Here is a 23,608-nt window from a genome sequence, read left to right on the forward strand (position 1 = left end):
GAACATTTCTTTTAGGCTGATAATTGAATCTCTTGTCTCTCCGGTTGATGTATTCCAACTGAAAGTTTGTTAGCAATTTCACCTCCCTCAGATCTGCGGCTCATCTGATCTGCGTCAATCTACATTCAGCCATCTTCCATTACTCTCAGATTGTTTCATCCCTACTCGTCTGTCATCCCTCTCTCTCTTCACCGCTTTGAGCCTTTCGCTTGGATGGGTGGGATGGCTGTCCAATTTTACGGCTGGCTACTCTTCTCCTGTTTGCGTGTTGCGTCCGGCGCTTTCTAAAAGCTTCTTCAGATGGGCTTTTGGCGCCTGAGTGGAAATGAGACACGAGTGAGAGATGTTTTGAGCCATCTTTGTTTTTAAGCTTGTTTGTGTGAATCGCCCAGTCAGATCTTGTTCGCTTATTGGTATGTAGAGCTGGGAGAGATCAAATTATATTTGTGACATTTTAATGGAAATCTAACATTACTTAACACTATATAGTCCTGTGAAGTAATGAACTTTAAATGTGGTGCACTCAAACACAAATAAATAAAGAGTACTGTTAAATTATTTTTATTTTGTGTTCAGTATTACTATTCCCCTTTTAGTATTGTAGGTAAATATTCTTTTAATGTTATATTAATGCATAAAAGCCGCGTTTCCACCTCGGAAACTTTCCACAACAACTAAGGATTTTGGGATGGTAACCTACTGTGTTTCGACCGCAGGAACCAGAGTCTAAATAAAGTCCAGGGAAAAAAATCCCCCTCAAAATGGTCCTGCAAAGTTCAGGAACTTTCGGGGGGCGGTACTTGGCCGCTGACCATGCTGATTGATTGAGTTCATGCGGCATTTGATTTCAACCTTTAATTATGATACGGTGCATGCGGTAGGAATCGTTTACTATTCAATCAACAGTGGAGTTTAAAAAATATGACTGATTATCCGAGGACGAGGCTCAGGCTTTATTAAGCTTAAATGCAGAGGACAAAGTCCAGTGTGAACTGGAAAGTCACGCGCAGTCCTATGTCGCCAGACTTAATCTTCACAGTACTTTAGACCGAGATGGAAACACAGACCTAAGTAGGTCTGGGGGTAAAATGTTCCTGGGACGAACTGTTCCGGTAATTTCAATGGAAATGGGGCATACGTCCTTCTTGTGTTCATTTAGTGGAAAGCATGACTTGATTATTTTTAACTAGATTTTTCTTGCATTAAATATTTAGAATTGACTGTTTGTTTAACCCTTAAAGGTCCCATTCTTCGCGTGTTTTCGAAGCTTTGATTATGTTTACAGTGTGCAATATAACATGAGTTCATGTTTCGCTGATGATTTCCTTGTTCTATAAAGTCCCTCCTTAAGAAACACAAAACGAGTTCTGATTAGGCCAGCGCTTCCCGCGCTGTGATTGGACAGCAGCTTAGCACGTTGCCCGGAAAGGTCCCGCCTCTTATCATAACAGGTAGATACGATACGCGCAATATCAATATCAATTTGAGTCGGAATCAGACCCAGAGAATATCGAAGAGGATCGATTACAACCTGCTCAGGAAAGACTTTTGCTGGATGTTTCAGAATGGTAAGCTGTCTATTCAGTAGTTTAAACTGATCATTACAAACACCAACAATCGATGGTGTCTGAATGAATTACTACACTTTTATATGCTAAGTTTTTCGGATTAGTTTCAATTACCATCTAATGTTAGTTAACAAAGCTAAACAGCGTTGAACTTTGTGTCATGAGTTAAATAAACTGTTAAACGGACCGACTTAAATAATAAAATACACATACCGGTTGTGGTCCATAAACAACGCCTTCTCCAGACAAAGAGGGAACTGCGTCATCTTTTAAGAATAATCTTTCTGCGAATCCGGCATTAAACTGATTGAGATTGAGGAAGCAGTCCTCAGCAAAATGTGCTGCACATAGTTTTAAATTGTGATTATAATTTTCCGGAACCGAGTTAACCATAAACTGTAGCCATTGATCTCTACATACAGTGTCCGTGGGAAGGCCAAACAAAGGTGATTTGACTCCGGGATGAAAATAACAGCGTTTCAGTGGCATGGCGACAAACACACTCCTAAACACACTCTACAAAAACAACGCTTCCTATTCTCTACCTGCGAGAGCAAAAGGACAACGCCCACGAATTTGCGTGTTCTTGTGGGCGGAGGGTTCGTCAACAAAGGTTTTAGTTGCATCATTAAAGCAGGAAGTGCAGGGGTTTAGTCCAAACCGGTCGTTCGCTGTAGGCTTTGAAAGGGAACTTCTGTTAAATAAAATATCTCGCTTGGCATTGAACTTTGAGCTTTATAATTTTACAGGTATTATTTATGCTCTAACAGCAACATTACACACTAACGAAAGTTTGAAAGATGGAATCGCAAAGAATGGGACCTTTAAACCCACATCTCGAATCTTTATCGACCCGGGATGTCTTCGCTAGCCTACCCTCCCCCACATTCTTTTTTTTTTAAAGATCAGAGCCGGACAGTAACGGAGTACATTTACTTGAGTACAGTACTTAAGTACAATTTTGAGGAAGATGTACTTGACTCTAGTATCATTTTTGGGGAGTACTCATGACTTTAGTCAAGTACATTTGAGAGGCAAATATTGTACTTTTTACTCCGCTACATTTCTATTAATAACCGTAAGGACCTGTTACTTCTTCTTTAAAAAATAAATGAAATATAAATGAAATAAGAAAATTATCAGAAACCCTCAATTTGTTGTTTCCCTCTCAAACGTGATTGGATTGTGCAGGCGCCAGTGATTGGGATAGCCTATCAGCAATTTTCCGGCAAAGTCAACTCCATGGTCAGATAAGTCAGACGAAACCATGGACAAAACAATGGACGAAGACGCAGCAGGTCCATCCCGGGAATGTGCCAACCCATGATGTTCTTGAGTATGCAGTGTGTTTAACACAGTCAGGTTCAAATGTGTGTGCAAAAGAAAATCCATTAAAACTCTAGCAGAGGTTTGTCAGAGTGTTGCCATTGTGCTATTGCCTTTTGGACAAATTAGAAATGTTAAATAAAGCTTGATTTTACTTTCAATTCCTTTTACATTCTCCAAGGTATTAACATTAACATTTTTCATAACTCCATGTAGGACATTTCTGTAAATAAATGTAAGCAATGTGGCAGTAGCAATGCAATATTTTTTTAAATAAATGTACTCTTTTGCTCTTGATACTCAAGTACTTTTAAAAACAAATATTTCAGTACTTTTACTTAAGTAGACATCTGACTGTAGTACTTTTAATTGTACTTGAGTAAAATTTTGCATGGGGTATCTGTCCTTTTACTCAAGTAATGAAGTGTACTCTGTCTGCCTCTGTTTAAGTTAGACATCAACCGTCTTTGTATTCCTCAATCTATTCATTATAAACAATATAACAAGGAAAAAATACAATTATAAAAGAATGTCCATTTACAAATTACTTTTTTTGTAAAAAGTGTATAGGGTCGCTAGTGACCCAATGTATGTAATAGTTTAAGTACATTTTTCTGTTCAACAATAAATGGATCTCTGATGACTCAATATGTGTTGTAACAGCGCTAACTCTGTTACCTCTGTTCACCTTCATTGCTCAAGTTGACAATGTATGATACACGATGTTTGAGTCGAAGTGATGTTTCAATCATAATTACCGCAGGCATAAAACAAAAGAATACTATATCAACAGCAAACCATGAGCAAAAATGGCTTGGCGATTTACTGCAGAGCAAAAACTGAACGCAATCAAATATTAGTGTCACTGTCACTTGATGGTGGATCTGGTGAAGAAGCTGTCAGCGATCAAAATATTGATTTTAAAGACGTTGAAAGTGATCATTTTGAGAATGTGTTTAAGAGGGCGAATATGAGTCAGATGCTAAATGTATCGGTGGCAGTGAAGATGGTATTAAACATCTGCTCAAACGGAATCCTTCCAAGATCCAAAAGGTAACAAATTATGCTTTATTTTATTCTTTGTTACTCTAATATCAGGAGAGTTTTATATTATCGGTAGAAATCTATCCGTGTTAGATATAGATCCGGGCATTTAAATGCATTTAAAGGTGGGGTAAGTGTTATTTCAAAACCGTTTTACAAAACAGACTCAGGCCGAGTGCAATAACAAACTTGTAGCCAATCAGCTGGTAAGGGGCGTTTCTACTATTGACGGAGAGAAGAGAGGCTCAGTGCATGTCATTATTCAAAACACACGACACACAGGACGGACATTAGCCGAGAAAGAACTAATATATGCTGGCTTTTGCTTGAATATCGTGTGTCATGTTCACTTGTTTGTTCATTTGCGATCGTACTGTCACTCACTTCAGCGATGATAAAGACCTGTTCATTTCCACACCATATGGATCATCTAAATCTCCTCACTGGCTCACAAAATGTATCCCACAAGTAAGATACTATAACTTACTCTTAATATATGTTTGTATCCTCTTTTCATGATCTATATAACCCTTAACCAGTCATAATTGTAATATGTTGTTAGTTGGACTGTCTGTTTGTGTACTATCGAGTTGTTCATGAGAACGTTTTTTGTTTTTGTGATGGAAGTGGTGACTTTTGAATTGAATATTCGACCTGGATTAGTCACACACAGATTCTGCCATAGTCATTGCCTGGGTTACGTTTGTGTGGGGCGGAGCTATCAAAATAGGGCCGAGACCCTTTTGGGGGTAGGGGCGTGTTTGTTTTGGTGATTTGAGATTTAGCACTTACCCCACCTTTAAGGGTTTAAGGATGGTTACATAAATACATATATGAGAATTATCCTATACTGTTCAAAAGTTCGGAGTAAGATATGTTTGTTGAAACATTTGTTAAAAAAGTCGTGCTGTTGTCTTTACTGTCCCTTTTGATAAACGTTATGCATTCTTGCTGAATAAAATAAAATTCCTTTAAGCAGCAAATCCGCATATTATTAGAATAATTTCTGAAAGAACGTGACACTGAAGTCTGGAGATATGATACTGAAAATTCAGCTTTACATCACAGTAGTAAATAACATTTTAATCATCTATTAAGATACATCTTTCAAAAATCTTACTGACACCAAACTAGCAGTAGTGCATATTGAATATTGTCAAAGGCTGAAAAATTGATAATTTAAGTTAATTTGTTTTTGCGTTTGTGTTTGCCTGCAGTCATCAGCATAATGGAGATCTTAAATTACCAATTAGCATCCAAACGAGCTCAAACTCCAACTTTCTCACACACTGACCTTCTAATTCTTTCAGTGTTTCAGGGCTTGATAACTGTGTGTAAGTCACGTTCCCCTGCAGCGCTGAATGCACGCATTGTTATGCCCCCCGTCCCCCCCTTTGACCCCCTCGGCCCTCTAGAGGGGTCCACACACACCTGTCAAACTCCGTCTCCCCGAACATCAGTCCATACATTCACCAGAACCCCCTGGAGTTTATTGAAAACACACACACAAACACAGGAACAGCAGAGACGGGCGCGCCACTGAGGGTCGGCTTCCACATCAGGAGCAGATTGAAGGGAAGGTCAATGGAAACACGATCAGCCAATTCACTTCTGCTCTTGAGTTTTTTTCTTTCTTTCTTGTGACATTCCTTTTCTCCACATTTGTATTATTCAGTCTGCCCATCAAAGCCCTTTCGATGAACGTTTTTAAGTGACTCTCGGCCGGGGATGTTCTTTCATCACAAGAGGTTGAAAGAGCCGGAGAGAAGGGAAAAAATCGTACGCGGTTTGGCTTCAAGGATTTTGTAGGGTCTGGGTCCTTCAGTGCTGCCCCACTCTTATTTTGATTCTTGGCCGATTGTTCGGATGTAATGCAACCATCCTTGACTGCAGACGTGTGTGTTTGTGGGCTGTTTGTCGTTTGGAGCATAACGGGTACAGAAAGAGGAATCTGATTGTACATTCCAATGGCGTTTTGTCTTCAATGGTGCTGCGGCGACATCGGCACGTACAATTTTCCCCTCTGTTGGCTTTTATATGGAACTGCAGTGTGTATGTGTGTGTAATCATTGAACGCTTCGCAGGAAAGTGTCATTACCATAATCATATTTCAACACACACGGAATTCGCTGAGGGAATGATTACGAGTTTGGTTTGACATACTGAAGGATTGGGTGACTGATGCATGAACATTCCGAAGACAAAGAAAATAGACTTCGAAAAGTGTGCTCACCATTTACTACACACATTCGTTTTCGCTAAAAAAATAAATGAGGTAAATTTGTGCGCATCAAATTAGCAGACTTCAGTAGACTCAATGTTTCAAAACTCCACATAATTTCATAATTCACCACATTTCAACTAAATCTCATCATGCATGCAATCTTCCAGGAGTAAAACAATATTAACCCTATAAAGCCTATTACAATGTAAATGCAAAATTCTAAGCCCTCTAAATGCTCAACATGATCAAAACCTGTTTTACATAGTCTAATTCACTGTAAACACTGTACTGTTGTCTTTACTTAAACAAATCAAGTAATCTTGACTAAATATTATTAGTTTAGTCCAAAAACTCAAAAATATAAGATAGTATAACTTATTAACCAACAAAATGCATAAACTTAAGATTTCAAGTTGTATGAACTCAAAATCATAATTAATCATAAAAAAGCTCACTCTGGTCTTGCTTTGATGTGATTGGCCATGCAAGGAGTTCTGTCTGGCAACGATGACTAATTCACTGATTGGAGGACATTTATAAAAGGCGGTCCTTTTCTGTTGCTGATTCAAATTAAGATGGAGACTTTTTCATTGTGATGCAATATTAAAATCAATAAGTAAAAATGTGTAAGTTACTAAACATAACAATAATATGTGAACGAACATATAACTAACCAGATTTACTTAATTTCTGTTTTAATGAAAATAATAGTTTTGTTTAAAGTCACTATGATGGAGATAAGTGTTTGCTTTAGTTGGGCTCTTGACCCTTGACTGTGTAATATTAATAGTTATCTGGCTGCTTTGTGTTTGTGAGACACATTTGGGAAGGAACAAAGAGTCAAGAGAAAATATCATCAAGTGATGTTGTTAATACATTGATGATGATAACATCATCACGTATCAGCAAAATCCTTGATATCATGCAGAGTCTAATGCTCTAATTGTCAAAGTGGTTTATAATAGTTTTAAAATATTGGTATTAATAGCCATGAGATCCTTCACTATTGTGGTAATTGAATAATGTATTTATTTAATTATTATTTGCACTAAAAGTTTAAATCTATGGCATTAGTTAGACCCACACACATATCAATCAAGAATCGGTGTATGAATCTCTACAATGGTGACAATCAAAAAAAAAAAAAAAAAAAAAAAAAATTCAGATAAACAGAGCAACTCTAAACATAAAACAAGCTACAAAAACACCAGAACAAAACAGAAATAGTAAAAGGAAATAATGCGAATCAAAGAAAATTTGTCACAATTTAGATGCATAATTTATTCATGCCGCAATGCATGTTGGGACCCATGGGGAAGTTTTGATTGGTTGTACCCAGCATGGTGTACTGAACTGGTGTGCCAAGTTTGGTGAACTTAAATATACAAGTTTTGGGAGACTCCATTACTCTATTGAATTGAGGGAATGAGTTTACTCAAAATAATTGAGTTAAATCAACTTATTAGGGTTTTCCATGTTGATAGTTATGTAGTGAATTGATAATAATAGTGAATTGTTTAGCAAGTAAAAGGCCTTTTAGTATTTGGAAAAATGTCCACGTGTCGTGGTTCACTTTCTTTTTTTTTTTAGGAAATCTTTACTGATTTTCAGTTAACATTAGAATACATTTTATATTGTTAGTAATATTTCACGATGAACACTCACAGAACTGTATGAACTTGGGAACTTGAATATATTATATATATATATTAAAACATTAAGCATTTAAATATTATCTTACTGTGGCATATTATTGGCAGATATAGAGGGAAAATGTATATTTATATGCATTGTAGTAGTCTGTTATACTGTTAAATATCTCAGTGATTGACAGTACGTGCTTAGAATTTCATCTTACTTTTTGGCCATTTAAATATGGACCAAATTGCTTATTTTCACAGTTTGTGCCACTGAATAAAGTCGGGTGTTTTGTCTCCTCAAGTATGAGTACCATATTATCGAAATATCATACTATATAAGGCATTAACACTGGCCTGCCCTGATATATCAAATATGATGCTCAAAACACACACACACACACACACACACACACACACACACACACACACACACACACACACACACACACACACACACACACACACACACACACACACACACGCATTAAACACATTTAAAGATGTTTTTGGGCCTATGGATTCAATACACTTTCCCTCCTATACAACTTGATGAATAGGTAATGCAATATAAGGCATAAAATGGAAAGATTGGTAAAGGATGTGCTGATTCTGGATTTTTTTTCCACAACATTGTATGGAGAGAGAGTGTGTTCATAATGACACTAAGGATTTTTTTGGCTCAGGAAAATTCTGCTTGGAATTGTGTTCTAAATTGACAATGAAAAACACAATGAATAAACAGACAATGCAATGTTCATGGAGGACTGAATGGGCCAGTGAATCGATCTACTAGCAGCCAAAGCAACGAGAACATTACATCTCTGTATGTCTCTCTCTCTCTCTCTCTCTCTCTCTCTCTCTCTCTCTCTCTCTCTCTCTCTCTCTCTCTCTGTGTGTATGTGTGTGGTGTTGTCATCCCTACAGATTCTGCTTTGTGCCTTATTATCTTAATCGGTGTATTCAAGCATAAATTGAGCATCTCTATCATCCTGTCTTCACACATTCTTTGACTAATCGGCATGCAGGATCAGATCTGTCTCTCTTAGCCATCATTACAATGTTTGCAAGGCAACACTTCATTGATATTCCTCAGACTTTTTTTCTCCAGAAATTTCTGCAATTAAATCAAATTAGCATCTACTACATTCTTTTAACTAACCTTTTTTTTGATGATTATTTTAGTTTTTTTTAAATCTATTTTATGTCTGCTCGTTTTCAAAATGATTCAAGTGCCCCTCAAAAAATGTCAATGATAACCGTGGTCAATAAAACTAAATTAATTTGACTTATAATAACATGACAATGTGTCCAATAGTAGGCCTGACGGCTTAAAACAAAAGTCGGAAAAATTCTGTTTATTTTTACATATCAGTCGGTCTGAGAGGCATTGTGTTTTGATCATGATTTAGCTTTTCCACAGTCTGTTCGGAAACGGCTCTGGAGCCATATATGGTTCTTTCAGAGAGTGTCTGTGGCTTTACAGGGAAAAACGTTTTTCCCATCAATAATCAAAAGCTAATGTGTCGATTTAATAACTATAGTTATTTTTGAAATATTACATAGGCCTAATTTATCAATACCCGTTTGTCATGTTTATTATACACCAACCAATCGGGATCTGTCAAAACAAGTTCAAATTTCATTGGACAATGTGAAGTGGAGCGGTAATTCTTTTCCATAAATTGGTTAAAAATATCATTGACAGTGACGAACTAACGTGTGTGGAACAATTTCCTGTGGTTTGTCTAATTTTATAAATCAAATTTCATCGCTGACAAAATGGATGTTAACTGACAACGAAAGCACGCACAAAACTATACAGCATCCAAAGTCGCATCAATGGTAGCCTATAAGTAATGTTAAAATCACTTGTATTTATGTAGGCTATATTGATACACTGTTTACTATTTGATAAAACTATCAAAGTTAATGAAGTCCAAGTGCCACCGGCATACAGGCCAGTGAAGGCCACACACACACACACACACACACACACACACACACACACACACACACACACACACACACACACACACACACACACACACACACAAACACGTTTGTTTTTGTGACATATGGGGACATTCCATAGGCATAATGGTTTTTATACTGTACAAAGCAAACCATATTTTCTGTCCCCTTACACTGCCTCTGCCTCTAAACCTACCCATCGCAGGAAACATTCTGCATTTTTACTTTCTAAAAAAACCTCATCCTGTATGATTTATAAGCATTTTGAAAAGTGGGGACATGGCCAATGTCCTCATATTTCATCCTCTCCTTGTAATACCTATGTCATGCCCATATCATTATACACATTTGTGCCCTCACATATGTCCCAAAAACATGCCCACACACACACACATGCGCGTGCACACAAACAAAGAGAGTCCTCCTGACTCTCTTTGGTCATTAAAAATCCCAGGATGTCCTTCGGAAAAGGATTAGGGGCAAATTTGCCCATCATGGCCTCCTAATCATCCCTCTATATCCTGATTGGCTTTATCATGTTGTCTCCTCTCCACCAATCAGCTGGTGAGTGTTGGGCTTTCTGGCGCAATATGGCTGTCATCGCATCATCCAGGGGGATGTTGCACATTGGTGGTGGTTGAGGAACCCCCCCCATGTAAAGCAGAAAAGCACTATATAAATGTAACAAACGATCTATATTTATATATAATTTATATATATATATATATATATATATATATATATATATATATATATATATATATATATAAATTACATATTGCATTTTTTATTACATTTCAGCCCCCGCCCCCGCATATAACTCTCTGCACATCCCTGCACTGTAAAGACAATTTTGTGTTATGATTGTAGTGCACAGTCAACAGAAACAAACAAATAAATAGATCATTTTCAACCCTTAAATGCATAAATGTTTCGCCAATCATTATTACGTACTCGGGTCTTTAGTGACCCGGATCTATATCTAACACGGATGGATCTCTACCAGTCACGATAATCTAAAAACTCTCTGATATTAGAGTAATAATTACAGAAGAATAAAATAAAGCATATTTTGTTACCTTTTGGAGATTGGAAGGGTTCCGTTTAAACAGATGTTTTATACAGTCATTACTGTCCTCATCAGAGCTCATTTCGTATCTGTCTCATATTCACTATCTCAAACATATTCTCAAAACGATCATTTTCAACATCTTCAAAATCAATATTTTGATCGCTGACAGCTTCTTCACCAGATCCACCATCAAGTGACAGTGACACTAATATTTGACTGTGTTCAGCTCTTGCTCTGCAGTAAATCACTGAGCCATTTCAAGTTTCTTTTGTTTTCTGCCTGCAGTAACTGTGAGTGAAACGTCACTTCATCTTTGTGTATCGGACATTGCCACCTTATGAAATACATGTGAATTGCACTCATTCAGTCATCAAAAATTCAATCATTGTTTTGCAGAAAAAAATATACTTACACCTCGGATCATCAGCAACCCTAATTTCATTTTGACAAAATAATGAATGGAAATTTTTAGTGTTATATTGTTTATAATACATTTATCAAGGAATACTAAGAAAGCTAATGTCTAACTTTAAAAACGTAACTTTTTCCCGGGTCACTAAAGATATGCGTTTATGGATTAACCCTTGGTTTGGTGAATCTGAGTACAAAAACTACCTATGGTTCATATTTAAAACAGGTCGCTGTAATTTATCACCTATAAATGTGCTTTTGTTAGTTGACCTGACAGACTTGTCATGTATGTAACACTGACCGGTAATATTTTCTGTCACACTCCTCTGAAAACAAGGAACATTCAGCCCCAATAACCTGAGCCTGCTGTTTTTATTTAAGCCCAAAACCCAGGGGAACCTTTTAAATTGCCCAGCCCAACTGGAAAGAGGCACTGAAGCGCTCTAGTTATTGATGGGTAGATGCTATAAGACATAGTCAGAACTTTAAAAATCTGGTGGGACTTCATTGTTAAGGGCATTAAAGATTTAGTGTGTGCTAAGCTGGTAATATCTTCACTGGCTTTTATAATGATGTATGTAAATGTTTACATCACTCTTCTGTTTTGTTTCAGTCCAGTGTTCTATTTTCTTTTATTGAATAACTGACAATTTATATATCACTGTACTGTTTAGCCAGTGTTATCATTATATAAGTTTTTTGATATTTGCTTTTTTTCTAGTTAATAAAAAAAAAAAAAAAACCTCGATATTGATAAAATGGAATTGTATGACTTAATTAATTAATTAAAACTTTTTTTCTTGTTATTCCAAATGGCAATCATTTAATGAATACAATTTAGGGGAATACATGAATACAATTTTTAAATTTAAAGGTTTTAATAAGATCTTTTATTTGCTTTTCCGATCTCACTGGATTTTTTTTTGTCACAGCAAATTCGCCTCTTAGAACATATTTAAAGGGGTACTTCAGCGCTGAGAAGATGAATCCTTATTTAAACTGGGTCATTAATGTAGTAGAAATGTGAAATTATTGTTTAAATTGGTGCTTTCTAGACTGAGAAAAGACAGAAAATTTATTTTTGTCTCATGTGGATGAAAGACAACAATTCCCAGAATGCTTTGCTGCCCTACAAGGCCACTCCCAAGGCAACCGCTACGGAATCACTGGACTGGATCACTTTCATTTCCCACTGCGACCGCGTTAATTTTCGTAAAATCAGGTTAGAGAACAGAAACTACAATTAAAACAGAATGTGTTTGTTCAATATGTGATTTAGCTGCTGAGGAAGTTTCACACCGCAGGAGTCAAATTACATACATTCCTGATAAGCTGCACTGCATGAAAAGAGGTGTATCCGGACCCGTATACTCCTGTATACACTGCTGAAATTCGGAAGAATCCAGGAGTATACTGGCCGGATAGGTCAAATTCCATGGAGCGGTATATATCCGTATACATCCGGAATGATACCAAATCGGATGTATGTTGTGGCCGTATACTTCCATGCTACAGCCATTTGTTGCCATGGCAAGTAATCCCATCAGGTTTTTTCAGGAGACATTTTCACACCTCTGAGCAGCTTTGCCTCCCATCCCCTATTGGCCTTTCAACTCAAACTGGATTGGTTGTTCTTTTAAAACCACTCCCAAAACCCAAACTGCTATTGGAGGACAGGGCACATTGAAAACCCAGTAAAGTGATTTTATTGGTTACTTTTAAAACTTAGCCCGCCCTTGGCCTTATAGCAAAGTCATTTGATTGGTTACTTTTAAAACTAAGCCCGCCCTAGGCCTTATAGTTTAGTGATTTGATTGGTTATAGGTCAGCTATGCAGATACTGCTCATACACCATAAACCCCACCCCCCTCTCCCCCCAAAGGAAAAATACACACAAAAAACAATTTAGGAAAATATGGAATATTTATTAAGGTACATAAAACATTGCCAAGAGCATTTTAAACGAGCAAAATAATAGAATGGAGAAACAAAAACAAGTGAACAAAATGTATTTAAAAGGGATGAAAATGTAAAGAACAAAAAAAAATAAAAAAAAATAAAGGCATTTAAAAAGGAACAAATAAACAATATAAATATAACTATATAAAATAAACATAAGTTAAAATGAAAGGGTAAAAAAGGCATGAAAAATAAAATTAACACAACATATTTAAAAGTTGGCGATATAAAGAAATAAATACACAGTGTATCTAAAAATGTAAACATTATGAAATTAGAACCAGAATGTTAAAAAAGGTTATATAATATACATAAATGTTCTAAGTAAACAATAAAAATAAGTTAAAAAAAAAAAAAAACTCCCAAAGAGCATTGTAAACATATTATAAAATAAATGAGGGGAAAAAAGTGAGCAAATTCTATTTAAAGGACGGCGATGTAAAGGAATAAAAGAAAAAAAATGCATATAATATATGTTCTAAGTAAACAATATATATAAGTGGAAACATTTCCAAAGAGCATTGTAAAAATACATTATAATGATGCACTGATGATGTGACGTGTAGCGTGGGTCAGCCTCTAGTCTGGTTCATAGCACTTGGCAGAGCGCAGACAACCGTAATTCTGTTTGGTGGAGACCTCACCATCCACACTGGCCTTCCATCAACAACAGCATCATCATCATCAGACATCTGCTCTATTGTTGCGGTCTCTCACAGGTCTCTTTCTGCGTTAGCTTGTACAACCCTGGACCTGGTCTTCAGCAACTGCAAAACATGACAGTAATTTAACCACTAAAACACAGACTGTGTTTACATGTGCAACAATAATGCAACTATGTATTCTAAGAGTAAGGTCTTAATCGCAGGAAGATGCTCACATGACGAGCAGAACTCTTCGCTCCAGTTTACATGCCATCTGCATTATTCACTAATGAGTATGGTTATGTCACACTCAGATTTGATCAAAGTATTGGGTTTACATGAGGTAAAGTTTAATCACAATATTGACAAAATCATATCTCCTAAAGAGAAAATAAATGCTTAGCAAGTTTCTTAACTTACCCTTCTCTTTCTTTGACGGTTCTTTGCCATGTTCTTCATAGTGTGTCTTTTTTTGGGCCTTTTCAGGCTGAGCCACAGAATACTTCCTCCGTGGTGTCTCAATATGTCTTGCAACCTGCTAAATAAATCATGAATAATTGTAATACCAATAAAAGTAAGCAAAACAAAGCACACATGGTAAATATTAATATAAAATTACATAAAAAATAATACAATCTTTAAGATTACCTTTTACACATTCAAGGTCAACATCTGTAAAAGTTGTACTTAATTCTTCAAAGGAAAATGGTCAAAGCGAGGTTGTGTGATGACTATTCTGGGGGGAAAGTTGCAGTTATAATTAATGAAATTCAGTGTTGTCATTTTAAAACCATATGACGTTAGTAGTAGGTTAACCTAACATTTACAATACAATAAGCAGTCTTACCCAGTCTGTGGATCGTGTGGGCTGTTCTCTGAATTGGGTTTCACACAAAGGCACCTTACAGATTCCTGTAAAGTTTGAAATTAAAATGCGTTTAAACGGATTCACAATCTGCAAGAACCACAATATTTTCAAGTTTGGATAAGATGGCCATCAAAATAACCGCTGGAGACAAAACACATAACGTTATTAGGCTAACGTTAATTGTAAGCCTACTTTGGTTTACAGGCACATTATATAACAATAACTGAACTTACCTCACGTTACGTGCCCTTTTAAATCTTTTCACAATGTTGTTAGGCTCTTCCTGTAAGTTAGTCCGTGCTGCTCATACTTTTGCTCGAGAGAATAAAGACGCTGGAGAGCCTCTTGGAGAAGATCGGCCCGTTCATGCTGTGCAGATATTAAAGTAGTAAGCTGAGGAGATATAGCATTCTGGCCGGAGATCAGCTGCTTCATCAAGGCATTCACAGTAACTGGGCTTGAGCTTGAGGCTGCTTGTCCTCCTCTGTTCAGTGGAGTAGAAAAACTAAGGTTCCTTTTACTCTCCATATTAAATCTGTCGAAAATGATCGATTCCAAATCTCAACCAAACACCACAAAAAAACAACAATCCGTTCTCTGTACTTCCGGAAACAATGCGGAGGTTTCAACTTTCGCGCGCATGAAACAATACACTACTATTGGGTGCGCCTCCGTCACCACCTGTATTGTGAGTGGTTGATTTCAAACCTCAACACGCCCCCTCTTTGGCGCGTGTTGTTTGCTTGCTAATCCCCACTCAAACCACGCCCTCGGTATGACGCGTCGCAGGTGTATCTTTAATTTGGTGCAAAAATATAATGCTGGACATAATTATCTATCAACATGGAAGGACAACCACCTGTTGATAATAATACGAGAAAGAGAGCTCGGCGGTTTTGCGACCACTGCAACGAGAATGTTTCACATGCATATTTTTATCTTCACAAAAAAAAGTTTTTTTTTTCACAATGGAGCGATTACAGCTGAGACAAATCACAACACAGAGCTGGAAGAGGGTGCATGTGATTAACTTCATACAGCCGAGAGACCTGTGGACTGGGATGATGCTGGTATTCATTTGGGTAAGTTACTGAACATTTTTTTAATGTGAAACCAAATGACAAGTAAAATAAGATGGTGATCATCAGCATTTGGTTTATATATTTACCGATGTCGTGCAACATTACACTGATGTTCATAATCTGCTTTGGTTAGAGTTGACACACAATAGTGATTTGCTTGTTTTCAGAATGTAGTAAGTTTGTGCTTTTTCCAGTATAGGCATAAGTCTTGTTAATACATTGTAACTTTTATTTATTACAAATTTGGTCATAGATGTATTTGCTGAACATTTAACTCATGATGGGCCATTCATAACAATAACTAAAGTTATTTGGATAAACTATTACGAATGGCCCATTAACATTTCTATGGCCCATCATGACCCGTACACATGCTGTACTGTAAAGTGCATGATATGTGATTCTAAGGGATTTTAGTAAAAAGCTGCTAACTTTAAGATAATGCTAGACAAATGCATAGCTCCAGCCATTAACCAATTGGTGTAAACTAAGGTTTAAACTAAATCTTTGTATTTAGCTTGTGTATGTAAATTTGTGTGTAGCTAAAATCGTTGTATTGTTCTTTAATTGTTACAGGGGACATTGGAGACCAAGAGCAAGTTGATTTCTGCATATTTGAAGAAACCAAGCATTTACATGAGAACCAAGATTCAGCAGATCTGAAGGCAAGGCTCCTTACATTTAAATTGATGCACACAGACAGATGTGTATTGTTACACTTCTATTAATTTTTTCTAAAAAAAAAAAAAACTAACAAATGTCTTTTTTGAAGAAGAAGAAGAAGAAGAAGAAGAAGAACGCAATGAGCTGCTCAGGCTTTCCTTGGAGCTCAGTGAAACGTCTTCAGATGATGACAGTGACCATGAAGAGCAACACGTCTTTACAGATGGTCAGCACAGTGAACATTTGGATTTTAAAGATGACAAACCTGAAGAAGATAATGACAATAGAGACAGCTCTGCTTTATTACTTGTAAAGCTATTAGCAATAATGCTTTTAACCTGGCAAGCATTGTTCAACATTTCAGACAATGCCATCACTGCACTGCTGCTATGCCTCAGACAACTGATGGCTCACTGGAAATATTCTCAGTGTTGATTGGTGTCTCCTGGGTTTGCCACTGTGGCCTTTGGCTTACTCAGTTGGGGACACTAAATTTATGATCAACGTTATTCAACTAAATATACAAATAAAATAAATTAATTAGGTCTTATTTAATTCTATAAACTATAATATTGATCTGCCAACATTGTTGACCCTACAGCCAACTAAAATTTTGTTGCAATACTGTCTCGTTTGACACTGTGAGGCTAATTTGAAACAATCGTCATTGTAAAAGCGCTATATAAATAAAGTTGATTAATGCAATTTGCTGGTATGATTCCCAAGACTTTATATTAACTAAGAAAATATACCAGTACGACAACTTCACTGAATATGCTGTCTGTCCAAAAAGATGATAAGCTTCAATGGCAAGGAATATCTGTACCCCAAACTAACCTATTGTTACAAGAAAGTAACTCAGTCATTAGAGACCTTGGTAAAAAAGACCTGGGTTTTTTTAAAAAGAGAGGCGTGGAAAGAAATACAAATTCTTGGACGAACCAGTCCTCGACCCAAATGCAGAGCTGCGTGCTGGAGTCATTAAGAGATTTCTTATAATCAGTGTTAAAAACTAACACACGTCCTATACGCCATGTTGTTGCAAAGGTTTTGTGGTTGCACCCTCGTCCAGACAGATGTTTCTTTGGGAACCCTGTGGAGGTATGGGACACAGACTGATTGTGCAGCAGCGTTCCTACCTGTGGAGCGTATTGCAGGGGGATGTGTACTAAGTACATACATTGTGCAGTTAAGTCAGACAAAAGAAAAGGTATCAGCCATAATTCCCATTTGCACAATGTTTGAGATTTAGCCCCATGCGATTTCCAACGACCTTCTTTTTATTCCTTTAATTTTATTTTGAGCATATCTGGGTTTTTTTTGTGTTTTTAAAGCCATGTTTTCATTATTTCACATTAATGTACATTCCTTTTTATTATTAAATGTTATTGTTATTAACTGCATTTTGTAAAACTTCACAATAAATGTGTGTTATTCTAAAATGGTTGGTTTATTTTCCTTTATTTGTTCCATTTAATTCCTTAATTTAAATATTCTGTTTTTGTGGCTATATGTTCGGGGTGTTTATTTTGTAGTGTTTTTATAAAAACTTTGATTAAGAGTCATAATCCTCAATCCTGAAGTCCTCCCCTGCCACCCCTCCCTCTGAGAACAGACAACACCTCAGTGTCATTAACATATGAAAGGCCTTCTTCACACCTAACAGTCACCAGTCCTAGCACCCAGCAGTGTTTCAGCTGTATATTTCCGTGAAATTTCACGGATGCCTGTATATGTCCGCATATGTGAGGTTTCCGGGTGTATCTTGAAATATACTGTTCCGTGTTACTCTGATCCGCTTTTTCCCACATACGTCCGGTAAACCTCAAATTACACAGGAGTTTACCATGCCCGGATAATGCCGTATTCCAGGGTTTTCATGCAGTGCTGGGGTAAGCGGTCTCATGAGAGCTGAGGTAAACGCGACGGCATTCATTCACAGCGCGTGTTCAGTCTGGCGCGTTTTCAGTTCATGCCTTTGGAAACTTAACTTTCATAGGAATTAATTTGAGAAGTTCAAACACTTACATTGCTCTGTGTCCATGAATGCCTGACGGCTGTTTCACACCGCAAGCGTGAACAGTGCGTGAGCAGCGCTTCAGCGTAACTACACTGTCAAGCCTCGTTCGCACGAGCGCGAGGGTGCGCTCGGCAAAAATGACGTTGACGCGGAGTTGGCGGTAGTGCGTGTCGGGTCCGCAAGACCCCAATTCGCCTGGCGTTGTGCAGCGGATTTTTTGTAACTCCACGCGCAGCTCCGCATCCGAAGATGAACGAGTTCACGGCGAATCTAGCCAAGCATGATGCCTCATCACACCGGCCCCCAGTTTGCACAGAAATTAGGTGCTTGTATTTACTATATTCAATTTACTAAACAGCTGCAATACTATAATTTGAATATACTCCAGGGTTTCTACTGATACAAAGCCATATGCTAATCGCTGAACTAACCCTTTAAGTATATAACAAAAATCATGATAATGAATAAATATATAGGCCTACAACATAAGACAGTGAGTTACATTTCTTTTTATTGTATGTTTACAATTAAATGAAACTCATTTCACTACATTGAGTTGATGTTGTTGTCACTTTTCTCTTTTCCCCGGGTTCTGTACTTACTTCTAAACTGACAATTTCCTGAGAAATATTCCAGGTGCTTTTTCATCTGCCCCCCCCCCCCCCCCCCCATCTCTAATTGAAATGTAAACACACAGCAAGCCAGATAAACAAGTTGATATGGGAAACGCACAGGCCTATTATAATAAACTGCAAACCCCAAAGAGACACTTTTGAATGAATAACAACATCTGTAGGTAAACTGAAGATTAGTTTAACAGCTATCCTTCATCCACTCTTTAAAATGAACATTTATGGCAAACGTCGACTTGATAGCCCTCTGTGAATCTGTTTGCGCTCAAGCTTCATTTGTCCCGCTTTAATTAAAAGCAATTCTACAGTACATTGATGAACAACACTGTTTTTTATATTTTGAACAAATTAGACTTGAAAACAACACACAAAGATATTAAGATATAACTTCTGAACTAGAAACAATGTTTAAAATATGTGATTTCATATATTATAAATATTACAATCCAGGTGTATTTTGGGGAATTTGCTTAAAACTCACTTTATTTATAAGCATTCTGATCTACATATTTTACTGCATCCCATATGCCTTTAATAATACGTGCAATTTGGTTAAAATAGCTAACTTCATTTTTTATTTTTTATCCATTTTATCTGGTATCCTGGCAATTATTTACATAATTGGAAGAAACTTAGGTTACCATTTATAATGTCAACTTGAACAAAGCATATATCTGTAATATATTGTAATATATTTAAAGGGTACATAACACACAAAGTTTGTTTGTCAACTCAATGTTAGGTTTTTGTGAACTATGAGGACTTTTTCATAGGCATAATGGATTTTACACTGTACAAACTGTACATTCTATCCCCTTACACTGCCCCTGCCCCTAAACCTACCCATTACAGGAAACATTCTGCATTTTTACATTTTCCAAAAAACATAATTTAGTATGTTTATAAATCCATTTGTGATCCAGGTGATCTCAGGTTTATATTACATTGTGGAGACATTTGGTCCCGACAATGTAATATAAACAAGTACACACACACACAAACACACACACACACAACACACAACCGTATTTTCTATCGCCTTACACTGCCCCTGCCTCTAAACCTACCCATCGCAGGAAACATTCTGCATTTTAACTTTATAAAAAAAACCTCATCCTGTATGATTTATATGCCATTTGAAAAGTGGGGACATGGCCAATGTCCTCATATTTCACCCTCTCCTTGTAATACCTATGTCATACCCATGCCATTATACACATTTGTGTCCTCATATGTCACAAACACATTCACACATACACACACACACAGAGAGAGAGAGAGAGAGAGAGAGAGAGAGAGAGTGTGTGTTTACTTTATATGCACTTACACGTCGATTGCCAACAAAACACAGACATTTGATGGAGTTTTACTCACCGCCTTTGGTTTCGACCGGGAACAAACAAACACACTTGCAGAACTCGTTTGCTGCTCCGGAAATACAAACTGCATCCACTGTTTTCTTAACGCTAGGTTATTTGGGAAGCTAAACAAGATTAACTTTTCCTCACAACCAAAAAACTTCACCTTTTTAGTGACACTGTTGATTTCGTGATCTGAACACAAAATGACAGCACTGCCGACGGCTTCCGTAACCCGAACGAATCTCGTTGATGCTCAAAAAACGTTCTGAGAAATTTGTCTGAATCCTGACGGACTGTATTTGGCAAAGAAATACTCTGTCATAAATCCAGTTCGTTTAAAAATAAATCAATAATTTGGTCCATGTTTAGCATGAGAATCCAACTCTTTATTAACTTAGAATGCATGAAATAGCATTAGACAACCCCCCTCCCCCCTTTAAACATATTCGCCTCAAGATACAGAGTTCAAAACAATCTATTTAATTGTGAAGCTTTTGCATAAGTGTAATAATTTTCTCTTTATTTTACAGTAACAAACACATCCACGTTGGGTTGTATCGGACAGCAGCAGCATCTGTGTATATCTGGGATGTGACTGACTGCCGGCGAGTTATTCATCACCCGCTGTGAGTCGAGGTCAGTGGCTGGTGAGCTCTTGGCAGCCACTAAAGATTGTTAAACTTGGTGTTAAATGCTACGTATGTGTGACATGGGCGCTAACACATCGATTTGGAGCTCTAAGCCGTGAGCGTGGTAGAGACGTCTCTCATACATCACCCTTTGAGTCACCCAGACGCCAATCTCCATACATTAGAAGCGCAGTAATGCGTGTGTGTGCGTCAAATGGAGGAGATGAGTGGCTGCATCCTGATTCCTGTACTTCTGCTGCACACTAGAATGGCCTACTTCACTGTCGATGGGAAAATGCATGCTTTTCCATTCTGGAAAAGATTTAGTGTTTGCTATGCTTGTAATATCTTGGCTAGTTCATGGCGAATGGGTCGAGCCACATTCCACTTTGATTTAGAAAAGAGTTTCAAATTCTCAGTCTTCCAATTAGTGGAAAATCATGTTTGTGTTCAGTTATTATGGTTTTTGGAAAGTTAAACCTTTGTTTATTTATAAAGCATAGTGAAAATCACAAAAGGGATTTTTTGGTTCAATTAATTATAGCTTGTAATTCTTATGCCAAAAGAACTCATGAACTACATAGTCGGACCTTAAAATTGTCTTGATAGTACAGACCTCCCTGCATATATCATTTGCATTTTAGCATTAGCATCTAGCTGAATTCATTACTGTCAAATAAGCCCAAAAACGCATAAAAACACAAGAAAGAGTATAGGCTACACAATCTGCACTTGTGATGTGCTTCAAATCTTAAAAGCATATTTAAAAAAGAACAAAAAAAAACTTGCAGATACTTGCAGATGATAGAATATAAATGAAATAAAATCCCATTTAAGCGTACTTAGAGAGTATATAGTTTGTGACTGTTTCTTAACACTTAAAGGGTTAGTTTACCCAAAAATTTAATTGATGTCATTAACTCCTCACCCTAATGTCGTTCCACACCCGTAAGACCTCCGTTCATCATCAGAACACAGTTTAAGATATTTTATATTTTAGTCCCAGAGCATATGCAGTCTATGCACACTACACTGTCCATGTCCAGAAAGGGAATAAAAACATCATCAAAGTAGTCCATATGTGACATCAGTTGGTTAGTTAGAATCTCTCGATGCATCAAAAATACATTTTGGTCCAAAAATATCAAAAACTACGACTTTATTAAGCACTGTCTTCTCTTCCGTGTTCCTCAAATAAAGAGTCAAACGGTCATGAATCAGTGAATCGATCAATGATTCGGATCACCAATGTCACGTGATTTCAGCAGTTTGTATCGCGTGTCAAATTGCCAAACTGCTGAAATCACATGACATTGGACCAAAATGTATTTTCAATGCTTCAAGAGATTCTAACTAACTAACTGATGTCACATATGGACTACTTTGATGATGTTTTTATTCCCTTTCTGGACATGGACAGTGTAGTGTGCATAGACTGCATATGCTCTGGGACTAAATATAAAGTCATTAATGACAACAATTTCATTTTTGGGTGAACTTACCCTTTAAAAGTGTACTTAAACTTAGTGTACTTACTATGCACACTATACTGTCCATGTCCAGAAAGGGAATAAAAACATCATCAAAGTAGTCCATATGTGACATCAGTTAGTTAGTTAGAATCTCTTGAAGCATTGACAATACATTTTGGTCCAATGTCACATGATTTCAGCAGTTTGGCAATTTGACACACGATACAAACTGCTGAAATCACGTGACATTGGCGATCCGAATCATTGATCGATTCATTGATTCATGACCGTTTGACTCTTTATTTAAGGAACACGGAAGAGAAGACAATGCTGAATAAAGTCGTAGTTTTTGATATTTTTGGACCAAAATGTATTTTCGATGCATCGAGATTGTAACTAACCAAATGATGTCACATATGGACTACTTTGTATTAATGTCCTATTTGAATTTTTTTTATTATTGTTTTTGTTCAACTTTAAATAAGTACACATATTTTGACGTGGTGACTAACATACTAAAGCACATGCAATTACATTAAAATGTCTTAGTTAATAACAATCTTTTTTTTATTTTTTTTATTTAATTATATTAACCATTAACTGAAATGTTCAACAAATACTTAATTGCAAATGGTTTTGGTAAAAAATGACCTTAATTTTACAAAATGGCTCCTACATTAAACACCTGTATGATAAAATCAGGCAGACCATGTCAGTCATGCATCAGCTGATGGTGCGACTGATTTATGATGTCTACTTTTACATTTCAGGCACATTACAGCAGTCTTTTTAAATTCTCCATTCACTCATTCTCTCTGCTGCAAACTACTTTAAACTGTCACCTCTATTTGAGTCATATTACATGGCCACAAGAAGCTTTAAAGCTGTATTTTGAAATGAGAATACAATTGTTGGTTTCAAACATCCTACTCCTATTCTCTTTCAGTACTCATTAGATCCTCCTCCGACTCCTTGCTTTTTGACCCGCTTTCCTGGCTCCAACTATAGATAGATTTATAATC

The 23,608-nt window shown here is 36.8% G+C and overlaps 1 protein-coding gene and 1 long non-coding RNA gene across 33 annotated transcripts in view; one reads left to right on the forward strand and one right to left on the reverse strand.

Annotated features, from left to right (window-relative positions):
* LOC137049274 (adhesion G protein-coupled receptor L3-like) overlaps positions 1 to 23,608 on the forward strand; it is a 425,717-nt gene that overhangs the window by 41,132 nt on the left and 360,977 nt on the right. For 30 of the 32 annotated variants that reach the window (XM_067427809.1, XM_067428692.1, XM_067428735.1 and 27 more), the window contains exon 2: positions 21,016 to 21,121. The exons of 1 other annotated variant lie outside the window; for it this stretch is intronic. The gene's annotated coding sequence lies outside the window, so the exon portion shown is untranslated. The remainder of the gene's footprint in view (positions 1 to 21,015; positions 21,122 to 23,608) is intronic. One more of the 32 variants, XM_067427887.1, reaches the window with a different exon arrangement.
* On the reverse strand, positions 13,400 to 15,716 carry LOC137083224 (uncharacterized). The gene is made up of 3 exons (XR_010906463.1): positions 14,707 to 15,716; positions 14,508 to 14,595; positions 13,400 to 14,397 (listed from the first exon to the last, which is right to left on the reverse strand). It is a non-coding gene; the product is annotated as an uncharacterized lncRNA (long non-coding RNA).

This window comes from Pseudorasbora parva, chromosome 1 (genome assembly GCF_024679245.1).
Source record: "Pseudorasbora parva isolate DD20220531a chromosome 1, ASM2467924v1, whole genome shotgun sequence".
NCBI classification, from domain to species: Eukaryota; Metazoa; Chordata; class Actinopteri; order Cypriniformes; family Gobionidae; genus Pseudorasbora; species Pseudorasbora parva.